This window comes from Mchenga conophoros, linkage group LG3, assembly GCF_057382185.1.
Source record: "Mchenga conophoros isolate Kocher_MC1m ecotype Shallow Benthic linkage group LG3, M_conophoros_male_GT1.1, whole genome shotgun sequence".
Classification (NCBI taxonomy): Eukaryota; Metazoa; Chordata; class Actinopteri; order Cichliformes; family Cichlidae; genus Mchenga; species Mchenga conophoros.
This window is the reverse complement of record NC_140528.1, coordinates 84,571,911-84,597,992: the sequence shown is the minus strand read 5'-3', so window position 1 is coordinate 84,597,992 and position 26,082 is coordinate 84,571,911. Positions and strand designations below refer to the sequence as shown.

General features: G+C 42.7%; 1 pseudogene across 1 annotated transcript in view; it reads right to left on the bottom strand.

The window, feature by feature from the left end:
- Positions 1-3,100: 3,100 nt before the first annotated feature.
- LOC146581185 (NACHT, LRR and PYD domains-containing protein 12-like) overlaps positions 3,101-26,082 on the bottom strand; it is a 503,983-nt pseudogene continuing 481,001 nt past the window's right edge. The window contains exon 17 of the transcript XR_014891307.1: positions 3,101-3,589. The product of XR_014891307.1 is annotated as an NACHT, LRR and PYD domains-containing protein 12-like (transcript). The remainder of the gene's footprint in view (positions 3,590-26,082) is intronic.

The following is a 26,082-nucleotide window of genomic DNA, read 5'->3' as shown; positions in this document are numbered from 1 at the left end:
GAGGGAATGGGAAGGGAAGAGGAGTACAGAGGACTGATTGGTCGGTTCGTGAGGAGAATCACCTGAAACTGAATGTGGCCAAAACAAAGGTGCTGGTGGTGGACTAATTGTAATTTAAAATGTGAAAATTTTAGCTGTCCTCCATCATTCTCCCTGAGGAGTCGAGTTACGGTGACTTTGTATCTTCTACAAGAGACGCACAAGAGCAAGTTTAAAAAAAAACTGTAGAGGAAAATATGGCAAAGTCCCAAGACTTACAAAAGGAAGCTTATGCTAGACGAGTCCAGAAGTACAGAAACCTTGGTGTACAGCGTTGGAGATGAAGTTCTTCTCTTGAACGTGAAACGTGGAAGGAAGGGAGGAAGACTTGATCCAGATTTTTCAGGACCCTACACCATTCAAGACATCGCTGGCAAATGTGTGAGATTAAAAAACACAGAAGGAGCAACTTTAAGAAATCACTACAGCATTGACCATATCAAGCCGTACAGAAGAAGCCACCATGTAAATATCAGTGACAATTAAAAATACCCAACTCGCAGTCAGACGGTGAACAGCAGCACAGACCTGAAGATGCCTCCCTGCCATCCTACTGCTAACCCTCAGTGCCAGCAAAGTCCAGAGGATTCATTATGCACCCAAAACGGCTGACACAAGGAGTTTAATTGTGTTCCAGGACCAGAAACGCGTGAACAAGAACTTCCCTCCCGGAAACAAAGCTTAGAAAATGAAGGTGACATAGTGAACAACTCTTTTTGACCAGTTGGTCATTTGTTGCCAGTTTGGCGTTGCAACTTAATTGACTGTTGCATGACTTTGTTTGCATTTTGAAGTCTTCAACTCATATTGGATATAAAGAAACATGCAACGTGCACTGAGCTTGTGGAAGTCTGGAAATGGATCTGCCTGTCAGTAATTTTCTATTTTGCCCACCCGCTGTACCTTTCCTATTTCTCTGCGTTGTAAATGCATGCCTATTGTATTGACTTTTTCCTGTTGTGGCCCGTTGGCCTTTACCAAGCTTATCCACTACAAATCTCATGCATGCCTGAGCTAACTTATCATATTTTTCTTTTAGTAAAGAGGCTATGGCGTGCAAAGGATACTGGGCGCTTGGAGGCAGCTGTTGGACCATACAAGTTATTTGATTCCTCTTTTCGAACACTGCAGGGGTCACGGTGGTTTCTGATGAGGTAAGAGAACTTATCATTATTGAGTCTGATTTCGAGGTTCTGCTCCTTCTGAAGCATTTGCAGTGCAGAGACCATTAATAGTTTAAAATGTGCGGGTAGGTGGGGGGGGGGGGGGGGGGGGGGGGGTTATATTGCAAAACTCTGATAAGGTTTCACCCATTCACTTCAACAGGAAAAAATGTTATCAACCACAACACAGATGTTGTGACATCTGTGACATCATAATACCCAGTTTCAGTATATGCAGAAAGAACCTTTATCAGCAATTCTATTCCTTTAGATGTTTTTGTGTACAGCACTCAAGCAGTTACTTCAAAAATTGTTGCTGTTGTTGTATAAACTCAGATTTTTCAAAACAGGTCATTGATGCATATCTGCACCGTGTTATTGACAGACGAAAGGTAAGTAAGAAATGTCATTTACCTACTAATTTTGAAATAAAAAAAAACCCTATTTACTGTTCTATAACATTTTTGTATACTTGTGCAGAATGCTGCACACCTGCTCTGTTCAGTAGTTGCAAGCTCGTTGTTTTCTGGGCAGTTCAGATGCCTCAACTGGTATGTTGAAAGCTCAGAAGTGGTCCAAACAGTTGACTCCTTTCTGTTGCTGAGGAAAGAGTTCGGTTCCTTTAAAGAAGACTATATTTGAAAACACCCTGAGACGCATGGTACCTAAGTAAATCCAAATTACTCTGCACTTCCAATCCCACAGATGAAGTTCCCAGTTGAAGACGTGGCTGTGCCCTGTGAACTTTGGTACACACTGGATTCTTGTGGTATGTGTTCATTTTGTTATTAATTTGCGTAATTTGTTGTGAAGCAGTTTCTTGCACAAAGTGTTATTTTTAAATAAGTTTTCAGTGGCACAAACAATTGTAATTTTTTATTTAACTTTTTCTTTAGATTGTCAACATTTCTGCACAGAAAATACTGCTCATAGACCCCATGGGAATGAAGGTGTTTATGACAGGAAAATTCTGCGCAACTGGAGGTATGTATGATACTGAGGTGTTATTCTTAGATTAAAAAAAAAAATCTTGTTTCATTACAAACACTTTTGTTCAACTAGGAATTTTCTGAGGATGAGAGGGCATGAAGACACCATGGAGTGGCAGTTACAGACTATGCAACACAACAAGCGACAGGATTCCAGCAGTTGTGGAGTTTTACTGTTAAAGGTAACCCGTATTCAAATGATTCAGTTTCTTGTTAGCTAGAATTAAGACTTTAAGTGAATTTAAGTGAAGTGAAAGTTATTTCGGTCAACAACAACAAAGATGATCATTTTACATAGAAGTACTTAATCATACAGTAACTGAAAAAGGAATAGGCTGAAACCTTGTGGCTTATAATTATCCTATCCTTTACCTAATTAAGACTTTACATTCTAATTATGATCAATCTCACAGTTTGCAGAACACTACCTTGATTTTGGAGAGGTCAGTGAGGTGTCAACCACTACAGAGCCAGTTGTGCTGGAGCGAATGCAGATAGCTTGCACCCTACTTGAAAATCGAGGTAAGTCCAGTAAAGTCCTTATCACGTTAGTGCGTACTTCCAATTTAAATAGTGCTTTTCAAACAGCACAGTACAAATAGTGCTCTTCAAACACTTTCAGATAAGACCCTTCTCAAAGTCTAATTTAGACTAATTTTCCAGGAAGCATATTTGGAAAAAATGTACTATTATTTTTTAATTATTCAATAAATAATGTTTGATTAAAACCTAACTATGATTGTGTTTCAGGGAACGCTGAGGACTACTGCATTGTTTGCTCCATGTTAGATGCTAACGCTGACCGCAGCATGATTGAAATGGTAAAACAAAACAAAAGAAACACATAAGTCTTAGTATCATTACTTGCCAATCATAATTAAAATGTTGAGTAATAGTATTCACCAAACAGAATATGAGCCATTTATTTTTCCTTTCCAGGTGCAGTATGAATCTTGCCAAAGATGGGCACATTTTGCATGTGAAAAATATAAAGAGAGCAACCAAGAATATAAATGCCAAAATGTAGCCAGAGTCAGACAGAGACTGTGCAGAGACTGTAGAAGGACAGAGCAGCAGCAGAGCAGTCCAGATACACTGATGATCCTCTGTCAGATCCAGAGGGACACACAGGGATGATGCTGGACTCTACATTGTGTCTGACAGTGGAGCTGTTCTCAGAGCAGTTCACTCTGCAGCACTGACAGTCATCTGCACTTCTTCTCATTCCTCTGTCAGTCACTGCTGGATGAAGCTCTCCTCTCCACCTCCCAGTAACATGGGCCCAGTCAGAGCATCTCTACACACAAGCTGCTGCTGCTTCAACCTCTCTGGATCATCAGGACACAGCTCCTCCTCTCTCAGCACACACACCGTCCTGTTTACCATCATCACCTCCACCTGCAGAGAGAAGAAGGAAGAGCAGAGGAGATAAACGAGTGTTTCCAGAGACTCTTCATCAGCTGTCAGTCAGTGATGCAGCACATCCAGTATAAAGAGCAGCAGGGACTTCAGTGCTGGGACTGTACTAGGACTCATTGTTGCTTCACTTTTTCTAATCTTTGGATTTTTATTGAAGTTGATGAAAATGTTTTTCCCTCCTAGTTTGAGTTTGGACTTTCATTCATTAGAAGAACCTTGGTGTGTCCACTCTGAGCTCTGTAGGAACCCCAACAACAAGCCCAACAATCCAGATGGACGGTTCCAGCTGTTAACTGGAGGAATTCCATCCAAACATCTGCTCTCACTAAATTCTTCCTCACCTACAGACTGTGTTCTTCACTGCTTTAAACTTGGAAACGAATGCAGTCATTGGTCTGCGTGCTCCTTTGTTCAGAGAGCTGATTGGCTGTTGACAGTGTTTGATCAGAGCGTGTCAGCTGTTACCATGGTGACCATAAAGGTCAGAAACAGGAAGTGTTTGTGTCCAATCCTGAAGCCTGTCACCATTCTCCTCTCACAGCTTCACTGAGAAGCTGCAGCTTTACAGGAAACACTGGATCTTTGTTTCATACTGACTGTGTTTAGTACAATACTGCTGATAGCACCACCCACTCACTCCATCACTCTACTTACACCAGAGTCTCCAGTCTGTAGTCTGGACTCTGCTGAAGATCAGACAGCTGCTTCACATCTGGATGCTTCAGGTTGTTTCCGTACAGGTTCAGCTCTCTCAGATGGGAGGGGTTGGACTTCAGTGCTGCTGCCAGATAATCACAGCTGATCTTTGACAAACCACAGCTCTCCAATCTGTATAAAGAATGAAAGATGTAAGTTTATTAGACAAAGTGTGAGCTTGAAATCATTCAGTGTTTCATCATCTGTTCAGAGCTGAAGAAGGTTCAGAATGTAGAAGTTTAGAAAATGGAAACTCCAAACAGCTGAAGCCAACAGGAAGCAGCTTCAACAGGAAACTGTGCAGAGTTTCAGACTATATGTCCTGATGCAGCCAGTTGGATTTTGGAGATTTGAATCTCTTTTCTGTGACTAAGTCCTTGAATCATTTCTTCCAGTTGGTCCAACAAGACAGACTAAGTGTTGGACATGTGTTGTGGCTCCATTAGGGGAGCTTCTAAATGTGATGTGATGGCCCCTCTGGGTCTGTCAGGTCACAGCACTGAAGAGAGCTCAAACTGGGCACACACTTGTTCCAGTCTGGACCAAAGACTCTATACTGGGACTGAGGGACTGCTTTGACTGCACCCACTGGGACTTTTTAAAGGCTCATGTTCTCACGTAGATCATCGATTTCTACTTGCATTTCTTTCTGGGAAAAATGGGGATTACTTTGGAAACAGGAAGTATTTTCCCCAATAAGCAGCCCTGGATTAGTAAATCACTCCAACATGTTCTCAGGCAGAAGAAGCTGTCTTGTTATGAGGGAGAGAAGAAAAAGATTGAGGCACAGAAACTTGTTGAAAGAGAGATAAAGCAGCTAAAATCAGGTGTAAAAGTAAAGCAGAGGATGAGCTGAATAAAGGACACTCAAGGCTGGCTTGGAAAGGAATGAAGTCCATGGTGGGGATGCAGAACAAGGAGCAAAGATGAATGTGATGCTGAATCAGCAGAAGACTTGGACTCATTTGATTCCAGCTTTGATATCATTGATTTCAATGAAGAGCTTTGTGATTGTAGCAAAGGGCTGGTAGCTCTGAGAGTCCCACTGATGAGGTGTTTGTGTGGAAATCTCTTAGTGGGACCAAAGAGAGAAAAAGCCCTGGTCCTGATGCTGTGGGAGGGAAATGATTGAAGTGTGCTGTGAGGAACTGACTGGGAGGTTTTCACACATTTTCCAGTCCTCCTTGGAACAACAGGAAGTTCCAGAGAGATGAAACAAAGGTTAAGTGTCCTATGGCACTCAGTGATGATGGTGCTGTGGCCCCACCACCTCCACCTCTTTGTAAAGGAACTAACTGTCATCTGAAGCTTCAAATGGAACTAAGACTTCCTCCACTAGGTGGCAGTGGTCTGATGAGAAAGTGTTAGTGGAGCTGGCCTGGAGTCAGAAACAGGAAGATGCAGGATTTGGGCTGAAATGGGGGAAAGTGGTTCGCACTAGTGCCTTAAAGCAAGAAGGTTGTAGGTTGAAGCTTGTTGGCCTTTCTGTGGAGGTTGGATGTTCTCCCACAGTCCAATGAAATGCTGCTTAGGTTCATTGGTGCTTCTAAATTGGCTGTAGGTGTGGATGTGAGAGAGTGCTTCTCTGTCTCTCTCTGTTGGCCCTGTGATGGACTGCTCACCTGTGCAGGTGGACCACGCCTCTTGCCCTATGACAGCTAGGGCACAGGCTGCAGCCCTGTGAGCCTAAGCTGAATAAACAGTTAGCAAAAATGATCCATAGATGGCCTGAAATCCCCCAGTTAGCAGTTTGGTAGATAGCTATGACATGCTAATCCCATCCAGCAGCTGTATTCTACCTGTAAGCTGATCCCTGCTGAGCCAAAGCACTTTTTCATATACAAATTACAACCTTTAATAGAAACCTATTGGTCAGCATCTTATTAGCCTGCTGTTAGCTTCATTCCACAGAAAACTGAGAGAAACTAACAGAGTTGATAAAGAATAAAGAGAAATGTGCTGATTTAAAGCCTTTGAAGTGCTTCAGATGATCTCTGTCCACTTCTGTCCACTCATTCATTCATGTAAGCTTTCTAATGCAGCTTTGATCTTCACAGTCTGCTTCATGAAACTCATTCTAACCCTGAATGTCAGAGTGTTCCTCCTTCTCTTTCCCATCATTCATGCTGGCAGTGGAGGAGATTTGGATGTTGGACTGTGTTTTGGATGATGTGTGTATGTTTGTGTTGGACTGCTGTCTGTAAAGCAAACGCACATTTTGCTTTGGATTGCTTCATGTGTTTCTGTTTGATCCTCAGTGACTTTGACACAAAGGCCTCTGCTGTGATGATCACACCTCTGATCAAGTCTCACAGTGTCAGCTTTGTTTTTATACATATGGATATGTGCTGATAAATGATCAGAGTTATAATATTTCCCACTGCCTGCTGTGTGCCGTGACCTTTGACCTGCTAAAGACAGTCAGCTGTGGATTATTCATTGTTGTGTCTGATACTTAGAACTGTGAGGAAGAACACTACACAGTTCATCAGGGTCCCCTCTTTCTGAATCAGGGAAGGTGGGCAGGCCGCGTGTGGGCCGCGGGCCATACGTTGAGTCTCACTGTTTGAAATGTGAACATTGTTCTGCTGCAGTCAATGGACTAAACCAGAGAAGAAGAAAACAGACTTTACCATGAAGATCCTCAGTGTGGATCAGTATAATATCAGCCTGATGTCTGCAGTTTAGTGTCAGCACAACTTTCACATCATATTCATCTCAGCACAACTAAAACATGCTGACTGACCCCAGAGTTTCAAGTCCACATCCTGGACTCTCCAGGAAACCACACAGATGCTTCACTCCTGAATCCTGCAGCTTGTTGTTGGAGCTCAGGTGCAGCTGTCTCAGATGGGAGGGGTTGGACTTCAGTGCTGCTGCCAGATAATCACAGCTGATCTCTGACAAACCACAGTCACTGAATCTGTATAAAGAATGAAAGATGTAAGTTTATTAGACAAAGTGTGAGCTTGAAATCATTCAGTGTTTCATCATCTGTTCAGAGCTGAAGAAGGTTCAGAATGTAGAAGTTTAGAAAATGGAAACTCCAAACAGCTGACAGAGTTCATACGCCTTTGTCAGGGTCAAATTCAAGCAAGACCATGTGAAAATTAAAACACATCATCCTAGGTGAACTTAAACACCTTTGTTCCCCTTTTGTTAAGACATAGAAAAGTACACCACACAAAAATACTGCAAAAGGAAACGGTCGCCTTATATACATAGTGTATAAACTCAAAATGCACATTTCACTTCAAATTAAGATTAAGGCTTTGAACAGATCACATAGTTCAGTTCAACATATAAGACTTTAAGAATGCACAAGCATCTACTTAAAATCTATTTAATTTATCATCCATGATATTATTTTGTACAATTCCAATGTATTTTGTTCATCTCCCTTAAATAAACAGGCAGTCTTAAAGTATGAAATATTCATATACAAACACATATAAATGTGTGTACTGTCTCAGTGGCTGATAGTACCCCACAGGCCTCAGTGTGAGCTTGAAGACATTTATAATGTTTAAGTAGTTTAATGTGCAGGTGCTGACGATAAACACATTTTGAATGAAAGCCGGGGAACTTTGGTAGCACAGAAACAAGTGGCTATTCTTTGTGACTATATGGATCACTCACAATACCATTATTTCACACAAAGGCACCAAATTAATACTCAAAAAAGCTGCAGCAATACACACAAATATAAACAGTACTTGGTGACAACTTTGCTTTTAGCCTTTAACCCTTCTTGACTACTTTTGATGTGGCCTCTATATTTTACCTTTAAAAACAGTTTATCTTGCCAATCTGTTATTTTCTCATTTTGACCAACTGTATCAGCACAATTTATCTAAATTCAGACAAAATTTAAAATACAAGTAGAAAGTGATATTTTGACTGTAAAAACCACACACATGTTTAACGAATCATCTTCATAACTTGAAATGCAAATAGAGATTGTACACTTTTAAAAATACGCACACGTTTTGCAAACAACAAAGTTATATGGTACTATTTACCAAAAAATGCAGCCAAGGCTCAGACGTTTTTCATATAATCATTTCAAACTATTTACAGAACAATCAGGTGTCAAACAATAGTTTGTGTCACTCTAACACATATGAGAACAGCACAGGGATAAACCTGCAGGTCTGACAGCAGGTGTGTCACTCAGCGTTTACACTGCAATCTGCCTTTGTTGGCTTTAAGGCAGCAACTGTGACGATCACTAGTAGAACTGACACACAAAACAAAACAACAGCTACACACTAAATACACAAGACAACAAACTAACTTGAGACCAAACACGGTAAACGTCACAAATCTCTCACGTATCAAAACTCTCTCTCTCTTTCGCTCACTCGCTCTCTCTTGCCGGTCACTCCTAAAACTTCCCCCTTTTGCTAAACAACCAAATGTCATGTTTCCATATCATTTTTGATTGGTCGACATGGTACATTTTCCCACCTATAGGGCTTTGGAGCGTGATGTCACGGGAGATGGGCCATGCCCCCTTCCACCATGACAGTAGGCCAGCCAAAGGATACCATTTCAGCTCTGTGGGGCCGGGCGGCGCTGCTGCACTGGGCCCGGTCTGGATGGGCCTGGGCCCCCTTTCCCTGGCGGGTCGCGGAGTATGGGGGTGCCTACTGGGGTCAGCGGGGGAGCTGGCCCCAGGGAGGGGTCACTTGCCCCTCCCTTCCTTCCCTCCCCATCTCCAGCTGCCTCCCTCTTCCCGCTCCACCACAACCACCCACACATACAGGGCCTTGGAGTAGGGGTATGTCACCAGGGTGCAGAGGAGGCTACCCCCCCCCCCCCCCTCTGTCCCCTTCTGGCTGCCTCTGCCTCAATTTTATCCCACAACTTAGACATTCACATTACTCACACTCTCATTACACATACATATAGGATCTTGGGGGTGGGCACCATACACGGAGTCCAAAGTACCATCAGGGTGTACACCCCACCCCTGGCGTCGTTGCCCACCTCTCAATTTTAAATACACGTAGACATTGAGGGCTAGCAGGAGGGACTATGCGCTTACCTGCTGCTCTCTGGCAGGTAGCTCCATGCCCTCCTGGGTTTTAAATGCACCTTAGAACACACATGCATCAACATTACAATGAGTGGGTGGAGGGAGGTTCGGAGTCTTCTCTCACCCCCGTTCTCTGCGACCTGCTGGAGCGGGGGGCTAGGACTAGGAGGAGGAGTTGGCCGTCCGACTGCGGTCTGGAGTGTGGAGCCTTCCTGCTGCTGCGGAGTCGGGGCGGTCTGCCTCCCCCCACCGCAGGGAAAAGGGAAACACCACCTGGGTCTGGGTGCAGTTCCCCCCTCCAGGGGCGGGGGCACCTAGACCCGGTTTGTAGAGTACGCTTGGGGAGTGTGATCGTGTGTACAACGTCTCTTTATGTCTGTCTCCACGTTGGTTGAGTGTGGAGTAAGTGCATATGAGAGCATGAGGGTGGGAATGGATGTTTGTATTTGTGTGTGCCTGTATGTCTGTGTCTATATGTCAGGTTGGGTATCAGACGCCACCTCTCTGGGGACATCTCAGGCCCTCCAAGGTTTGGAGGCCTATCTCCCCCTACCACCACTTCCCCTGCCAGTGGCGGACCCCCTCAGACATCGGTGCGTTGGTGGTTCTTTGTGTCCGGGGATGGGCGTCCAGGTACACACCGGCTCACTCCTTGGCGGCCGCTTATCGGGGCCTGGAGCCTGGGGCTCGCTCGGGCCACTTCGGAGGTGGGGTGCCCCCGGCCTCTCGGCCTGGGGCTCGGTCACTCAGGCGCAGCTGGCTGCCGGCGGAGCTCACGGGCGCGTCACTGCAACCCCCCCTGGCTTCTGCTCCGCGGCTGCTGAGTGAGCCCTCATCTGGGACTCTCCTCAGCTCTTTCCGGGACAGTGGCGCAGCTGCCCCTCTGTTGGTCTTCCTTGGTCTCTTGTGTTCTGGGGGCCTCTGGATGTCTGGAGTTTTGATCTCCTCCACACCTGCTTCACGCCCTGGAGGACGGGGCTGTGGCCCCCCCACACCCTCTAGCAGATTATTACATGAAGGAACCTTTTAAAAAAACAAAAAACAAGCGCGTCCATGCTCACAGGTGTACACACGGGTGATCACACCCACAAACTACACCCTTTTTGGCTCCTACCTCAAAGCACACTGTGTTCTGTTGATCTTATGTGCTGCACAATAATGTTTAACATTTAGTATTTACTGTCATATTCCCATATATCATTGTGATGTTGTTTATTCTATTACTCTTGTTCTCTTCTGCTTGTTTTCTTTTTTCTTTCTCAGCAGGTGATCCAGGTGATCGATATATGCTTTTTTTTTTCTCTGCCCGTTCTGTTGGTTTTTGTCTTTTGCCCTTCTCCCCCGTCCCTCTTCTCAGCTGTTTCTCTTTCCCTCTTTCTTTCTCCCCTTCTTTCCCCCAGTCAAGTCTGTCCCGTATTCAGTAAGTGAAAATAAAATAAACAATAAAAGGTGAATCAAATGGACCATTACGGCAAGGCTGGGATGGTCAGTTTGGTAAAGTAAATCTGTTGGGCATCTTTCTTTGCCTTTAGACAACAATTCTGAGGGCAAAAGAGCCAAACGGGAGAGGCCAAAAAAAAAAAAAAAAAAAAAAGGATACCATTTCAGCTATGGATCGTACGTGTTGTGTTGTCGGTTGCAACGTTAGATCACACGATCGTGAAGGCAAGAAGCTGGATAACGGGCTCTCTTTTCATCGTTTTCCATCCTGGAGGCAACGTGAGGGATCCCATGTATCCGATATTACTAAACAAAGACGTCAGGCTTGGATTGCAGCGGTGAGACGAGCGGATATCGAGTTCTCTGCAATCCCCAGCTTTTTGTTGGTTTGCTCACGGCATTTTCTTTCCGGTGAGTTCTAAATTAATTCATATCACTCTTGAAAGGCTTTTAGTGTTATTTTCAACGTGCTGAGGTCATAGATAATGAGATAAAACATGCTAATGTGTGATGCTGCAGAACCACATCATGTCGACTGAGTAGCTTATGATTTGGCATTATTGCAGGCAAACCAGCATATGAAATGGATGTAACAAATCCAGACTGGGCACCAACACTGCACATGGGGCATGACGACATACCTGTATCAGACTCGGACCGGCACTCAAGGCGTACGCAACGGAAGCGAAAAAGAGCACCCATCGGAGGTAAACAACCCCCCCCCCCCCTCTAAAAACATACTAAATTGCTATCACTGTACACTAATCCGCACATAACTTCCAGATGAATCACACACCTGTCATTGGAATATTGGTGTACATTTACCTTATGTCTAATTTTATCTTACAGGCTTTCGTTATGCAGCTGCAGAGTCTGAAGGTGTGCCCCGTGCAGAAGTGATTGATGAAGATCTGACAGAAGACCAACAGCAAAATCACAATGTCATGGAGGCAGTGGACAGCAGTTGTGTTGGACAAGTGGAGGTTGAGGTAGCAGCTGCAAATGTGGATATACTGAAGAAATGTAAACCTTTTAAAATGATGACAGATTACAAACTCTCAGCTGTGTCTGTAATCAAACCTCTGTAACTTTGCTTCACTTCAGCAGCATCAGCTCATGTTCACATGTTGATTCATGGTTTGCTTCAGTTTTTGATGGACTGCAGAATATTTTGAAGGTTATCTGCTATAAAAAGCCAGAACAGGAAAATCTGCTTCATGTGTTTCTGTTTGATCCTCAGTGACTTTGACACAAAGGCCTCTGCTGTGATGATCACACCTCTGATCAAGTCTCACAGTGTCAGCTTTGTTTTTATACATATGGATATGTGCTGATAAATGATCAGAGTTATAATATTTCCCACTGTCTGCTGTGTGCCGTGACCTTTGACCTGCTAAAGACAGTCAGCTGTGGATTATTCATTGTTGTGTCTGATACTTAGAACTGTGAGGAAGAACACTACACAGTTAATCAGGGTCCCCTCTCTCTGAATCAGGAAAGGTGGGCAGGCCGCGTGTGGGCCGCGGGCCATACGTTGAGTCTCACTGTTTGAAATGTGAACATTGTTCTGCTGCAGTCAATGGACTAAACCAGAGAAGAAGAAAACAGACTTTACCATGAAGATCCTCAGTGTGGATCAGTATAATATCAGCCTGATGTCTGCAGTTTAGTGTCAGCACAACTTTCACATCATATTCATCTCAGCACAACTAAAACATGCTGACTGACCTCAGAGTTTCAAGTCCACATCCTGGACTCTCCAGGAAACCACACAGATGCTTCACTCCTGAATCCTGCAGCTTGTAGTTGTCACTCAGGTCCAGCTGTCTCAGATGGGAGGGGTTGGACTTCAGTGCTGCTGCCAGATAATCACAGCTGATCTCTGACAAACCACAGCCCCTCAATCTGTATAAAGAATGAAAGATGTAAGTTTATTAGACAAAGTGTGAGCTTGAAATCATTCAGTGTTTCATCATCTGTTCAGAGCTGAAGAAGGTTCAGAATGTAGAAGTTTAGAAAATGGAAACTCCAAACAGCTGACAGAGTTCATACGCCTTTGTCAGGGTCAAATTCAAGCAAGACCATGTGAAAATTAAAACACATCATCCTAGGTGAACTTAAACACCTTTGTTCCCCTTTTGTTAAGACATAGAAAAGTACACCACACAAAAATACTGCAAAAGGAAACGGTCGCCTTATATACATAGTGTATAAACTCAAAATGCACATTTCACTTCAAATTAAGATTAAGGCTTTGAACAGATCACATAGTTCAGTTCAACATATAAGACTTTAAGAATGCACAAGCATCTACTTAAAATCTATTTAATTTATCATCCATGATATTATTTTGTACAATTCCAATGTATTTTGTTCATCTCCCTTAAATAAACAGGCAGTCTTAAAGTATGAAATATTCATATACAAACACATATAAATGTGTGTACTGTCTCAGTGGCTGATAGTACCCCACAGGCCTCAGTGTGAGCTTGAAGACATTTATAATGTTTAAGTAGTTTAATGTGCAGGTGCTGACGATAAACACATTTTGAATGAAAGCCGGGGAACTTTGGTAGCACAGAAACAAGTGGCTATTCTTTGTGACTATATGGATCACTCACAATACCATTATTTCACACAAAGGCACCAAATTAATACTCAAAAAAGCTGCAGCAATACACACAAATATAAACAGTACTTGGTGACAACTTTGCTTTTAGCCTTTAACCCTTCTTGACTACTTTTGATGTGGCCTCTATATTTTACCTTTAAAAACAGTTTATCTTGCCAATCTGTTATTTTCTCATTTTGACCAACTGTATCAGCACAATTTATCTAAATTCAGACAAAATTTAAAATACAAGTAGAAAGTGATATTTTGACTGTAAAAACCACACACATGTTTAACGAATCATCTTCATAACTTGAAATGCAAATAGAGATTGTACACTTTTAAAAATACGCACACGTTTTGCAAACAACAAAGTTATATGGTACTATTTACCAAAAAATGCAGCCAAGGCTCAGACGTTTTTCATATAATCATTTCAAACTATTTACAGAACAATCAGGTGTCAAACAATAGTTTGTGTCACTCTAACACATATGAGAACAGCACAGGGATAAACCTGCAGGTCTGACAGCAGGTGTGTCACTCAGCGTTTACACTGCAATCTGCCTTTGTTGGCTTTAAGGCAGCAACTGTGACGATCACTAGTAGAACTGACACACAAAACAAAACAACAGCTACACACTAAATACACAAGACAACAAACTAACTTGAGACCAAACACGGTAAACGTCACAAATCTCTCACGTATCAAAACTCTCTCTCTCTTTCGCTCACTCGCTCTCTCTTGCCGGTCACTCCTAAAACTTCCCCCTTTTGCTAAACAACCAAATGTCATGTTTCCATATCATTTTTGATTGGTCGACATGGTACATTTTCCCACCTATAGGGCTTTGGAGCGTGATGTCACGGGAGATGGGCCATGCCCCCTTCCGCCATGACAGTAGGCCAGCCAAAGGATACCATTTCAGCTATGGATCGTACGTGTTGTGTTGTCGGTTGCAACGTTAGATCACACGATCGTGAAGGCAAGAAGCTGGATAACGGGCTCTCTTTTCATCGTTTTCCGTCCTGGAGGCAACGTGAGGGATCCCATGTATCCGATATTACTAAACAAAGACGTCAGGCTTGGATTGCAGCGGTGAGACGAGCGGATATCGAGTTCTCTGCAATCCCCAGCTTTTTGTTGGTTTGCTCACGGCATTTTCTTTCCGGTGAGTTCTAAATTAATTCATATCACTCTTGAAAGGCTTTTAGTGTTATTTTCAACGTGCTGAGGTCATAGATAATGAGATAAAACATGCTAATGTGTGATGCTGCAGAACCACATCATGTCGACTGAGTAGCTTATGATTTGGCATTATTGCAGGCAAACCAGCATATGAAATGGATGTAACAAATCCAGACTGGGCACCAACACTGCACATGGGGCATGACGACATACCTGTATCAGACTCGGACCGGCACTCAAGGCGTACGCAACGGAAGCGAAAAAGAGCACCCATCGGAGGTAAACAACCCCCCCCCCCCTCTAAAAACATACTAAATTGCTATCACTGTACACTAATCCGCACATAACTTCCAGATGAATCACACACCTGTCATTGGAATATTGGTGTACATTTACCTTATGTCTAATTTTATCTTACAGGCTTTCGTTATGCAGCTGCAGAGTCTGAAGGTGTGCCCCGTGCAGAAGTGATTGATGAAGATCTGACAGAAGACCAACAGCAAAATCACAATGTCATGGAGGCAGTGGACAGCAGTTGTGTTGGACAAGTGGAGGTTGAGGTACCAGCTGCAAATGTGGATATACTGAAGAAATGTAAACCTTTTAAAATGATGACAGATTACAAACTCTCAGCTGTGTCTGTAATCAAACCTCTGTAACTTTGCTTCCCTTCAGCAGCATCAGCTCATGTTCACATGTTGATTCATGGTTTGCTTCAGTTTTTGATGGACTGCAGAATATTTTGAAGGTTATCTGCTATAAAAAGCCAGAACAGGAAAATCTGCTTCATGTGTTTCTGTTTGATCCTCAGTGACTTTGACACAAAGGCCTCTGCTGTGATGATCACACCTCTGATCAAGTCTCACAGTGTCAGCTTTGTTTTTATACATATGGATATGTGCTGATAAATGATCAGAGTTATAATATTTCCCACTGTCTGCTGTGTGCCGTGACCTTTGACCTGCTAAAGACAGTCAGCTGTGGATTATTCATTGTTGTGTCTGATACTTAGAACTGTGAGGAAGAACACTACACAGTTAATCAGGGTCCCCTCTCTCTGAATCAGGAAAGGTGGGCAGGCCGCGTGTGGGCCGCGGGCCATACGTTGAGTCTCACTGTTTGAAATGTGAACATTGTTCTGCTGCAGTCAATGGACTAAACCAGAGAAGAAGAAAACAGACTTTACCATGAAGATCCTCAGTGTGGATCAGTATAATATCAGCCTGATGTCTGCAGTTTAGTGTCAGCACAACTTTCACATCATATTCATCTCAGCACAACTAAAACATGCTGACTGACCTCAGAGTTTCAAGTCCACATCCTGGACTCTCCAGGAAACGACACAGATGCTTCACTCCTGAATCCTGCAGCTTGTAGTTGTTACTCAGGTTCAGCTGTCTCAGATGGGAGGGGTTGGACTTCAGTGCTGCTGCCAGATAATCACAGCTGATCTCTGACAAACCACAGTCACTCAATCTGTATAAAGAATGAAAGATGTAAGTTTATTAGACAAAGTGTGAGCTTGAACTCATTCAGTGTTTCATCATCTGTTCAGAGCTGAAGAAGGTTCAGAATGTAGAAGTTTAGAAAATGGAAACTCCAAACAGCTGAAGCCAACAGGAAGCAGCTTCAAACAAACACAACAAGAGAAAAAACTCTGAATGTTTCACATTAAAGTCGTACATTTATCATAAAAACAGGACAAAGACTTGAAAAAGTCGTGTTTTTCCTTCCAGGAACCACAAGGCTTCACTTTTAAAGGTGAAGTGTGAAAGAAATGGACATATTTGAAGTCCAACACCTTTTTCCAGTCACATTATTAAAGCAGACAAACTACAAGCTCATTTTCATTCCAACAAGTCATCTTCTGACCTGGACTAACAACACTGGTCTCTATGTGCAGCTGGCTGTGAGACCAGTGCTCAGGGAGCGTCTACAAAGTGCAACACTGAAAGAACATCACACACTAGCTTTGTCCCAAAACGTCGGCTGCATCCTTCGGAGGACCCGGTATTCGCGGTCTACGTGGGCCGGGTCCTTCAAAGACTGAAAAGGCTGGAAGTGCGAGGCTGTGAAATGGGACGGTCTAGCCTTCAGATTTGCGTCACCGCTGTCTCGGTGGAGTTTAATAAACTCGGCCGTCTGCTCCTTGCTATCTAAAATATAACAGGACACTGGCGTAAATTCTCGACCGTCTCACACTTCTGTTTAATCAGTTTCCTGTTTAACGTTTATTCAGCTGTGTGAAAATCCCGGAGGAACTTTGATCTCAGCCAAACCGATTTACTCCGGAACAAATAAAACACAGAAAAAAGGCAAACAATTACATTTTTAAGTTATCCGAGTGACTTATATATCATGTTTCACCTGAGTAGCGAAAGAGCGGGGTCTGAAAACGATGAAGCCGGGCGTCCGCTGCTCTCGCCGGCTGGAGTGACCATTGAACCCCCCGGCTTGCTAGCGAGCGGGTGGGTAACAGACGTCTCCGAAAACGTCGGCACACTTTTGCAAATATGTGATGTCTTGATAAACCAAGCAGATATTTGAAGTTTACACAGCTACTTTCTCGCCTGAAAATATGTTAAAAGTTTATTTTGTGACCCAGAAAGATTAATAAGAGTAATTTGAAAACTTAGTAGCTGCCGCCATTGTTGGCAGCTGAAATTTGGCTGGGCCGCGCTATGAATTCTGGGATATGGTGGGCCACGAAGGACACACCCGACGAATCCTTCAAATTCGGGGAAATGAAGGACGCATTTGTCGGGCACATTTGAAGGAGTCGACAAATACGGACAGCCTTCATCGCCTGGCTGTGATGTAATCGGCCTTCAAATGCAGCCTCTGGAGGATGCAGCCGACGTTTTGGGACACAGCTACTAATTTGCTTCCATCATCCAACCTGAAGAGGAAACAGAGACGCCTCCCCTTCAAAGTAAAAGCTGCTCCTTTTGGACACAGTATCAAAGAAAGTCTACAGTATAACATAGAAAAGACAGAACAAAGTTTTGGTTGTTTTTAAATTGTGCAGAAATGAAACTACACTAAGCTCAATTATGTGACAGACATTTCATCCCATGTCAGTTTGGCCTCATCCTGGGCCGGATTATCCAGCACACACTCTGACCACAGGTCCATGTTGAGCAGGATGAGCTGCTGGATAATCTGGAGGCTGTAGCAGCAGCTCACAGTCACAGTGGGTTTCCACTCATGAAAAAGCTCTGGCTGCTTCATTTCTCATCTCATATCAGAGACTTTAATGCTTCACTGAAGCTGTACTGTGATGCTTCCATATTCCAGTGAGGCCTCCATAATGATTTCAGCTGTTCTGTACACACACTGTGTGCCCTGTATGGCTCAAAGTCTCTGCAGCCTGTTTTTATCTGCTATCATCAGATCTTCATCATCCTCATTCACATCCCTCACACACTCTACAGCCTCATCAGCACTGACTTCATCTTCACTGACTGATGGAGCACAACATGAACCTGTGGAGGCTGAAACACTGTCCTGTCAAACATCTCCCCGTCACCACTCCACTTCTATCAGCCTTTAAATGAACCCTGCTCAAGTCTGTCACTTCTGTTTGGAGCCAAAAGAGGTTAAAGATTACGCCACTACATTCTTGTCTAGAAAATATTAAAGTGTATTTGGTGACACACAAAAAAGGGTAAAAGTATAGTTTGGGTCCACACATGTCCAAACCCTGGTGTGTAGGCCTACTTAGTATTGAGAAAAGCCCACTAAAAGAACGCCCACCAGACCAAAGCAATGGTGTTGACTTGATCAGCATTAACCCCGCCCCCTGACTTTGATGGGTGAAGCTGACAAATAAAATGTATTTATGAACAGCGATGCAGGGCCAGGAGTAGCAACGTGAATTAAATAAATACATCATTAAATAATTCATTAAATGTGTCAGTAAAATAATTAAAATAGAAAACAAACCAACAAAATATGTAATTAACTAATTTGAATTGTACATAAATACTTAATGAATTATTTTAAATGAAATTAACCGATAATTCATTGTGATTTTGTTTTGTGTTTTGATGAGCTAATAATCAGCTCTCTTTTTCTCATTGTTGTTCTAAGCCGCTTATCCAAAGGTAAGGCACTACCTGTTGAATTATTTCCAAAGTGTGCCAAATTGGACATTACAAATTAAAGTCTACTCACTGAAATTACTGGGGAATGTCTGCTTTGATTTTGATGAGAATCTCATGACAGTACTGAGGATTTAATGCAGTTGGACTGCTAAAAATGATTGAATGCGGTTGGACCGCTAAAGGATTTAATACGGTTGGACCGCTAAAGGATTTAATACGGTTGGACCGTGGAAAGCAGTTGGACTGCTGAGTGATTTTAGTATATTAGGGAATTTGGTTATTGTTTGGGGTGGAGCCCGTATGGTTATAAGGTTGGACCTGCTTCAGTCTTACACTTTTTTGGCTGTTTTACTGTTGTTCCAAAGTATTATAAATTATTCAAGAACGTCAGTTGGACTGATAGGAAGCGCAGTGCTCAGAGGTAACGCTTGCCAATGCCAAGGACGCTTAGGCATTGTCCTCGAAGAGGGATAGTCAGTTGGTCACTGTGGAGCTTGGGGCACTCCAGAATAACTAGGAGTTAGAGTCTCCTTACCGTTTGGAACGGTAGTCTGCGCTTTTTTGGCCAGCAGAAGTTGGACTTCGGGCGTGTAACTTTAACTTAAAACTTCGGGGTAAGCCTTGGCTGTGAAATGCCAAAAATAGAGCTTCAGGCAAAGTTTGGGTTGGTTGACGCTTTTAAATTGAGTTAGGGATTTTAGAGATGAGGCCAGAAACTGTTGGACAGATACTGGTTAATTGATCACAAAAAAGTTGGACTTTATCGGTTGGACCGTTAACTTAAATTTGTCGAAATTGTTTAGGCGCTAAAGCTGACAGATGTGACAGTGGTTGTAAATATAAGACGTCTTTGTAATATAAAATAAGAGATCTCTGTGTGAAAGGAGTCTGAGGCAGTGCTGGAGCTATTTTTAGACTGTGTGTGTGTGAGTGTGAAAATGCAAATTAGTCAGCAGTGAACTGTTTAAACCACAGTTGGTTTTACAAATACTGCTGCAAACATTGTTGAGTGTGTGTTTAAGACGCCATTTATGTTCATTAGAGGGCTATAAATAAAGTTTTGAGTTGCCGTAGTGGATGTATAGTAATTGACTGAGTTTTGATATATAAATATAGTGAGTGCACTGTATATATTTAAGACTAACATATTACTTTTAGGAGTAACCTCTCATCAGCAATAAATGCTGGTGTGTTTTATTTTTTCTATTCTATGTGTGTGCTGTGAGAATTAATAGAGGTTTCAATTGTTTTCTTTGACTTGCTCTTTCTGAAGAGAGATAGGCATGTCTGAAATACTCTTAGGAAAGCGTGTTGTGAGTATATTCCTCAACTCTTGTCACAGTTTAAGTGTGTGAATGCTGTGAGTAGCAGGTTTTGAGTGATTGGGTGTGATTTGTACAAAATAATAAATAATAATAACACTATGAAAGTTGATAGTAGAGTGAGTGCAGAAGTGGAAGTGTGAGAGAAAAGGCGGTGTGTGTGTGAGACGATCTGACAAACGCAAAGAATTTAGTATATTTAGAAGTGTGTGCGTGAAATAAGGGTGAATTGTTTTAGATCAAGACTTAGTAAAACAAGAGTTTTATTAGCCTGTAAAAAAAACAAAACAGGAGAGATAGAAACAGAAAATATGGTTCTGAGCAGCTGCAAGGTTGACAGGAAATGGTGTGTGTGACAGGAACTTGCATGCCCATAAAAGGAACTGACTGTGACAAGTGAGCACACAGAGAGAGAAACATACGAGTTAAACTCCAGGCAGATGAAGCAAATGGAGGTTTTAAGAAAAGAAATGAAAAGGATATTAATTGTATGCTTTAGTGTGTCAATACAGGTGGACTTCTTTCAACCTAGAATCTTGAGTACAAAACCATTGATTAACAGAATTGGGAAGAAAACAGGCCAGATTTTGGCTTAAAATTTTACAGCTTGACCTCCCACTTGTCCCGATCCTGAGAAGAAGCTCATAGGACAGTTAATCTCCTGATGAAGACCGACAGAACATCGTGGACTTCAAGAATTAACAGCAGGCAAAAGACAGTGCAACTGAAACTACACTGACGATACCAGCAGCAACATGGAAGAAAAGCACGTGATGGAAAATGCACGTGAACTGCAGGCTGGTAAGAACAGTGTGACATCACTGTTTAAAGACACTGAATGGGATATTTCGCCAGGCTGGGATTTAATCTAAAAGGAAAATACTGAAAAGAGCAACGGAGAAGAAACAGAGAAGAAACAGACTGTGTTTGCTGGGGATCACAAGACAACAAAGGACACTAAGAGAAGGGCACAGGGGCCAGTGGGAAGGTGAAGCCCAGACGAGTTCGACTGCGAGAATAGAGGGTACAATTGGGTTGAAATTGAAGCCGGAACTCAGGATGGTTTAGGGATGTCCACGTCACAAACAAAGAGGTAAACAAAAAGAAGGTAAAATAAAGAGAGAAAATAACTGACAATTACATTAATGAATAGAAGACACACATACAGATATTACATAGATTTATTTTTAGGATAAAGGGGAGAGCTTATACGTAGAAATGACTTTTTATACATATTGCATTTTGTGCCTTTAAGGGAGTTGTGGCTCAATTCGTCTCTTGTGGGTCACGAGCCTTTGGCTAGCGCTATGATTAGCCAATCTACTGTGAGGATGATATGAGTTATTGAAGGATTGCACACGCTTACAGACATATAGAGTCCATGAACACACATGACAGTATTGATTCCAGGCAAAAGGCCTCAAATTAATTTAGCGTTTAACTGAACTTGAGCTGGCCCTGTAACAAGTGACAGAAAAGAGGAACTGAATAGGAGTTTCTTGCTTTAGAGAAGGACCAAAGGAAGGAAAGCATATATTTTGGTTAAGTCTGATAAACTAGAATGAGAAGGTATTGTTACATCAAAGGAGCAAGATGAAATAAAAAGGCTGTACCAAAAACAGGCTATAACATAGGAAATGTGAGTTTTAAAATGAAGTTAGTGTTAACACACAGGAGTTGTTTCAAGGCAGCGTTTAGCTGTGATAAAATGTATGCAGGAGTAATTGCTTATATGTTTAAACTTAATTGATTAAAGTGGTTGTTTTTTTTGGATCTTTTAGTAGAATAGGCGCTTATAATGATTTTCTTGTGAAAGGAGATTCTAGGTCAGAGTGGAGGCCTTGCAGCAGCGAGACTTCTGTGTACAGGATGTTGATGATTAGATAAGGCAAGCGACAGGAAACGCATGCAGGGACGTGAAAGCAGCGTTTTAAGAGTTTTAAAATGATGAGTAACGTTGAAGAATATATATAAATACAAGTCAATAAGTCAAGAAGATAATTAGGATCAGGCTTTTGATTAAAGAGTCCCAAAGATGATAAGTTAGGGAGGTGCAGGAAAAGGTGTTTGTTTGCTTTACACAAGATCTCGGCGACCACAGGGGGGTGAGGATCCTGGAGGCCCGAGGCATGATGGACCACAAGAGAGGGACGCAGAAAAAACCTAATCTTACGCATGGAGTGTTCTCGAGGGGGAGCTGGTGTTTATTACTGGACCACTTAGATGACATGAGGTTGTCTGATTTGCTGAGCCAGAGGACGGCTAGAGAGGGTCAGAGCGGGAGTGGTGACCCCGATGTCCATGATGCCATGGATGGACATGGAAGCAGCTGAGTGGGCCGAGGAGTGACCCAACACAATGTATTGTGACCTCTGGTGTTCCAGAGGTCGAGAGAGGGAGTATTGAGATTGGAGAGATATTTTGCTGCTATTGTTAAAGGCTCATGTTCTCACTTAGATCATCGATTTCTACTTACATTTCTTTCTGGGAAAAATGGGGATTACTTTGGAAACAGGAAGCATTTTCCCCAATAAGCAGCCCTGGATTAGTAAATCACTCCAACATGTTCTCAGGCAGAAGAAGCTGTCTTGTTGTGAGGGAGAGAAGAAAAAGATTGAGGCACAGAAACTTGTTGAAAGAGAGATAAAGCAGCTAAAATCAGGTGTAAAAGTAAAGCAGAGGATGAGCTGAATAAAGGACACTCAAGGCTGGCTTGGAAAGGAATGAAGTCCATGGTGGGGATGCAGAACAAGGAGCAAAGATGAATGTGATGCTGAATCAGCAGAAGACTTGGACTCATTTGATTCCAGCTTTGATATCATTGATTTCAATGAAGAGCTTTGTGATTGTAGCAAAGGGCTGGTAGCTCTGAGAGTCCCACTGATGAGGTGTTTGTGTGGAAATCTCTTAGTGGGACCAAAGAGAGAAAAAGCCCTGGTCCTGATGCTGTGGGAGGGAAATGATTGAAGTGTGCTGTGAGGAACTGACTGGGAGATTTTCACACATTTTCCAGTCCTCCTTGGAACAACAGGAAGTTCCCAGCATATGGAAACAAAGGTTAAGTGTCCTATGGCACTCAGTGATGATGCTGCTGTGGCCCCACCACCTCCACCTCTTTGTAAAGGAACTAACTGTAATCTGAAGCTTCAAATGGGACTAAGACTTCCTCCACTAGGTGGCAGTGTCTGATGAGAAAGTGTTAGTGGAGCTGGCCTGGAGTCAGAAACAGGAAGATGCAGGATTTGGGCTGAAATGGGGAAAAGTGGTTCGCACTAGTGCCTTAAAGCAAGAAGGTTGTAGGTTGAAGCTTGTTGGCCTTTCTGTGGAGGTTGGATGTTCTCCCACAGTCCAATGAAATGCTGCTTAGGTTCATTGGTGCTTCTAAATTGGCTGTAGGTGTGGATGTGAGAGAGTGCTTCTCTGTGTCTCTCTGTTTGCCCTGTGATGGACTGCTCACCTGTGCAGGTGGACCACGCCTCTTGCCCTATGACAGCTAGGGCACAGGCTGCAGCTTTGATCTTCACAGTCTGCTTCATGAAACTCATTCTAACCCTGAATGTCAGAGTGTTCCTCCTTCTCTTTCCCATCATTCATGCTGGCAGTGGAGGAGATTTGGATGTTGGACTGTGTTTTGGATGATGTGTGTATGTTTGTGTTGGACTGCTGTCTGTAAAGCAAACACACATTTTGCTTTGGATTTCAGTGTCAGACAGACTTTAAGGTGGAATGAAGAGTTGGAGAGTTTCACAGTGAATTATCCAGTGGAAGATTTTTCTTCTTCTTTTTGAAGGTTTGAAAAGTGAACATTGTTCTGCTGCAGTCAATGGACTAAACCAGAGAAGAAGAAAACAGACTTTACCATGAAGATCCTCAGTGTGGATCAGTATAATATCAGCCTGATGTCTGCAGTTTAGTGTCAGCACAACTTTCACATCATATTCATCTCAGCACAACTAAAACATGCTGACTGACCTCAGAGTTTCAAGTCCACATCCTGGACTCTCCAGGAAACCACACAGATGCTTCACTCCTGAATCCTGCAGGTTGTAGTTCCTGGTCAGGTCCAGCTGTCTCAGATGGGAGGGGTTGGACTTCAGTGCTGCTGCCAGATAATCACAGCTGATCTCTGACAAACCACAGTCCCACAATCTGTATAAAGAATGAAAGATGTAAGTTTATTAGACAAAGTGTGAGCTTGAAATCATTCAGTGTTTCATCATCTGTTCAGAGCTGAAGAAGGTTCAGAATGTAGAAGTTTAGAAAATGGAAACTCCAAAACAGCTGAAGCCAACAGGAAGCAGCTTCAAACAAACACAACAAGAGAAAAAACTCTGAATGTTTCACATTAAAGTCGTACATTTCTCATGAAAACAGGACAAAGACTTGAAAAAGTCGTGTTTTTCCTTCCAGGAACCACAAGGCTTCACTTTTAAAGGTGAAGTGTGAAAGAAATGGACATATTTGAAGTCCAACACCTTTTTCCAGTCACATTATTAAAGCAGACAAACTACAAGCTCATTTTCATTCCAACAAGTCATCTTCTGACCTGGACTAACAACACTGGTCTCTATGTGCAGCTGGCTGTGAGACCAGTGCTCAGGGAGCGTCTACAAAGTGCAACACTGAAAGAACATCACACACTCATTTGCTTCCATCATCCAACCTGAAGAGGAAACAGAGACGCCTCCCCTTCAAAGTAAAAGCTGCTCCTTTTGGACACAGTATCAAAGAAAGTCTACAGTATAACATAGAAAAGACAGAACAAAGTTTTGGTTGTTTTTAAATTGTGCAGAAATGAAACTACACTAAGCTCAATTATGTGACAGACATTTCATCCCATGTCAGTTTGGCCTCATCCTGGGCCGGATTATCCAGCACACACTCTGACCACAGGCCCAGGGGCCACGCACAGCTGGGCTCCATCCAAGAGACAGGAAACAAACCAACACAATAATAAAAAGCACCATGTGATCTTCTTACATCTTCAAGACAAACATAGTAAAAACATGAGCATATTTGTTTCCTGATAAAATGATGTGACAGGTAGAACAGAGTAAAGTGGTGGTGTTACAGCCTTTCTCCCCTCTGCTGCCGAGGCTGTTAGTCTCTCCCAAACTCAGCTACAGGACTTCCAAATGAATGAAAGCAGCAGAAGTGGCTTTACAAATGAAAGAGGAAGAGGAGAAGAAGAGGAGAGGGAAACATCACACTTCCATTAAAGTTGGTGAGGAAATGTTGAGCAGGATGAGCTGCTGGCTAATCTGGAGGCTGTAGCAGCAGCTCACAGTCACAGTGGGTTTCCACTCATGAAAAAGCTCTGGCTGCTTCATTTCTCATCTCATATCAGAGACTTTAATGCTTCACTGAAGCTGTACTGTGATGCTTCCATATTCCAGTGAGGCCTCCATAATGATTTCAGCTGTTCTGTACACACACTGTGTGCCCTGTATGGCTCAAAGTCTCTGCAGCCTGTTTTTATCTGCTATCATCAGATCTTCATCATCCTCATTCACATCCCTCACACACTCTACAGCCTCATCAGCACTGACTTCATCTTCACTGACTGATGGAGCACAACATGAACCTGTGGAGGCTGAAACACTGTCCTGTCAAACATCTCCCCGTCACCACTCCACTTCTGTCAGCCTTTAAATGAACCCTGCTCAAGTCTGTCACTTCTGTTTGGAGCCAAAAGAGGTTAAGATTACGCCACTACATTCTTGTCTAGAAAATATTAAAGTGTATTTGGTGACACACAAAAAAGGGTAAAAGTATAGTTTGGGTCCACACATGTCCAAACCCTGGTGTGTAGGCCTACTTAGTATTGAGAAAAGCCCACTAAAAGAACGCCCACCAGACCAAAGCAATGGTTTTGACTTGGTCAGCATTAACCCCGCCCCCTGACTTTGATGGGTGAAGCTGACAAATAAAATGTATTTATGAACAACGATGCAGGGCCAGGAGTAGCAACGTGAATTAAATAAATACATCATTAAATAATTCATTAAATGTGTCAGTAAAATAATTAAAATAGAAAACAAACCAACAAAATATGTAATTAACTAAT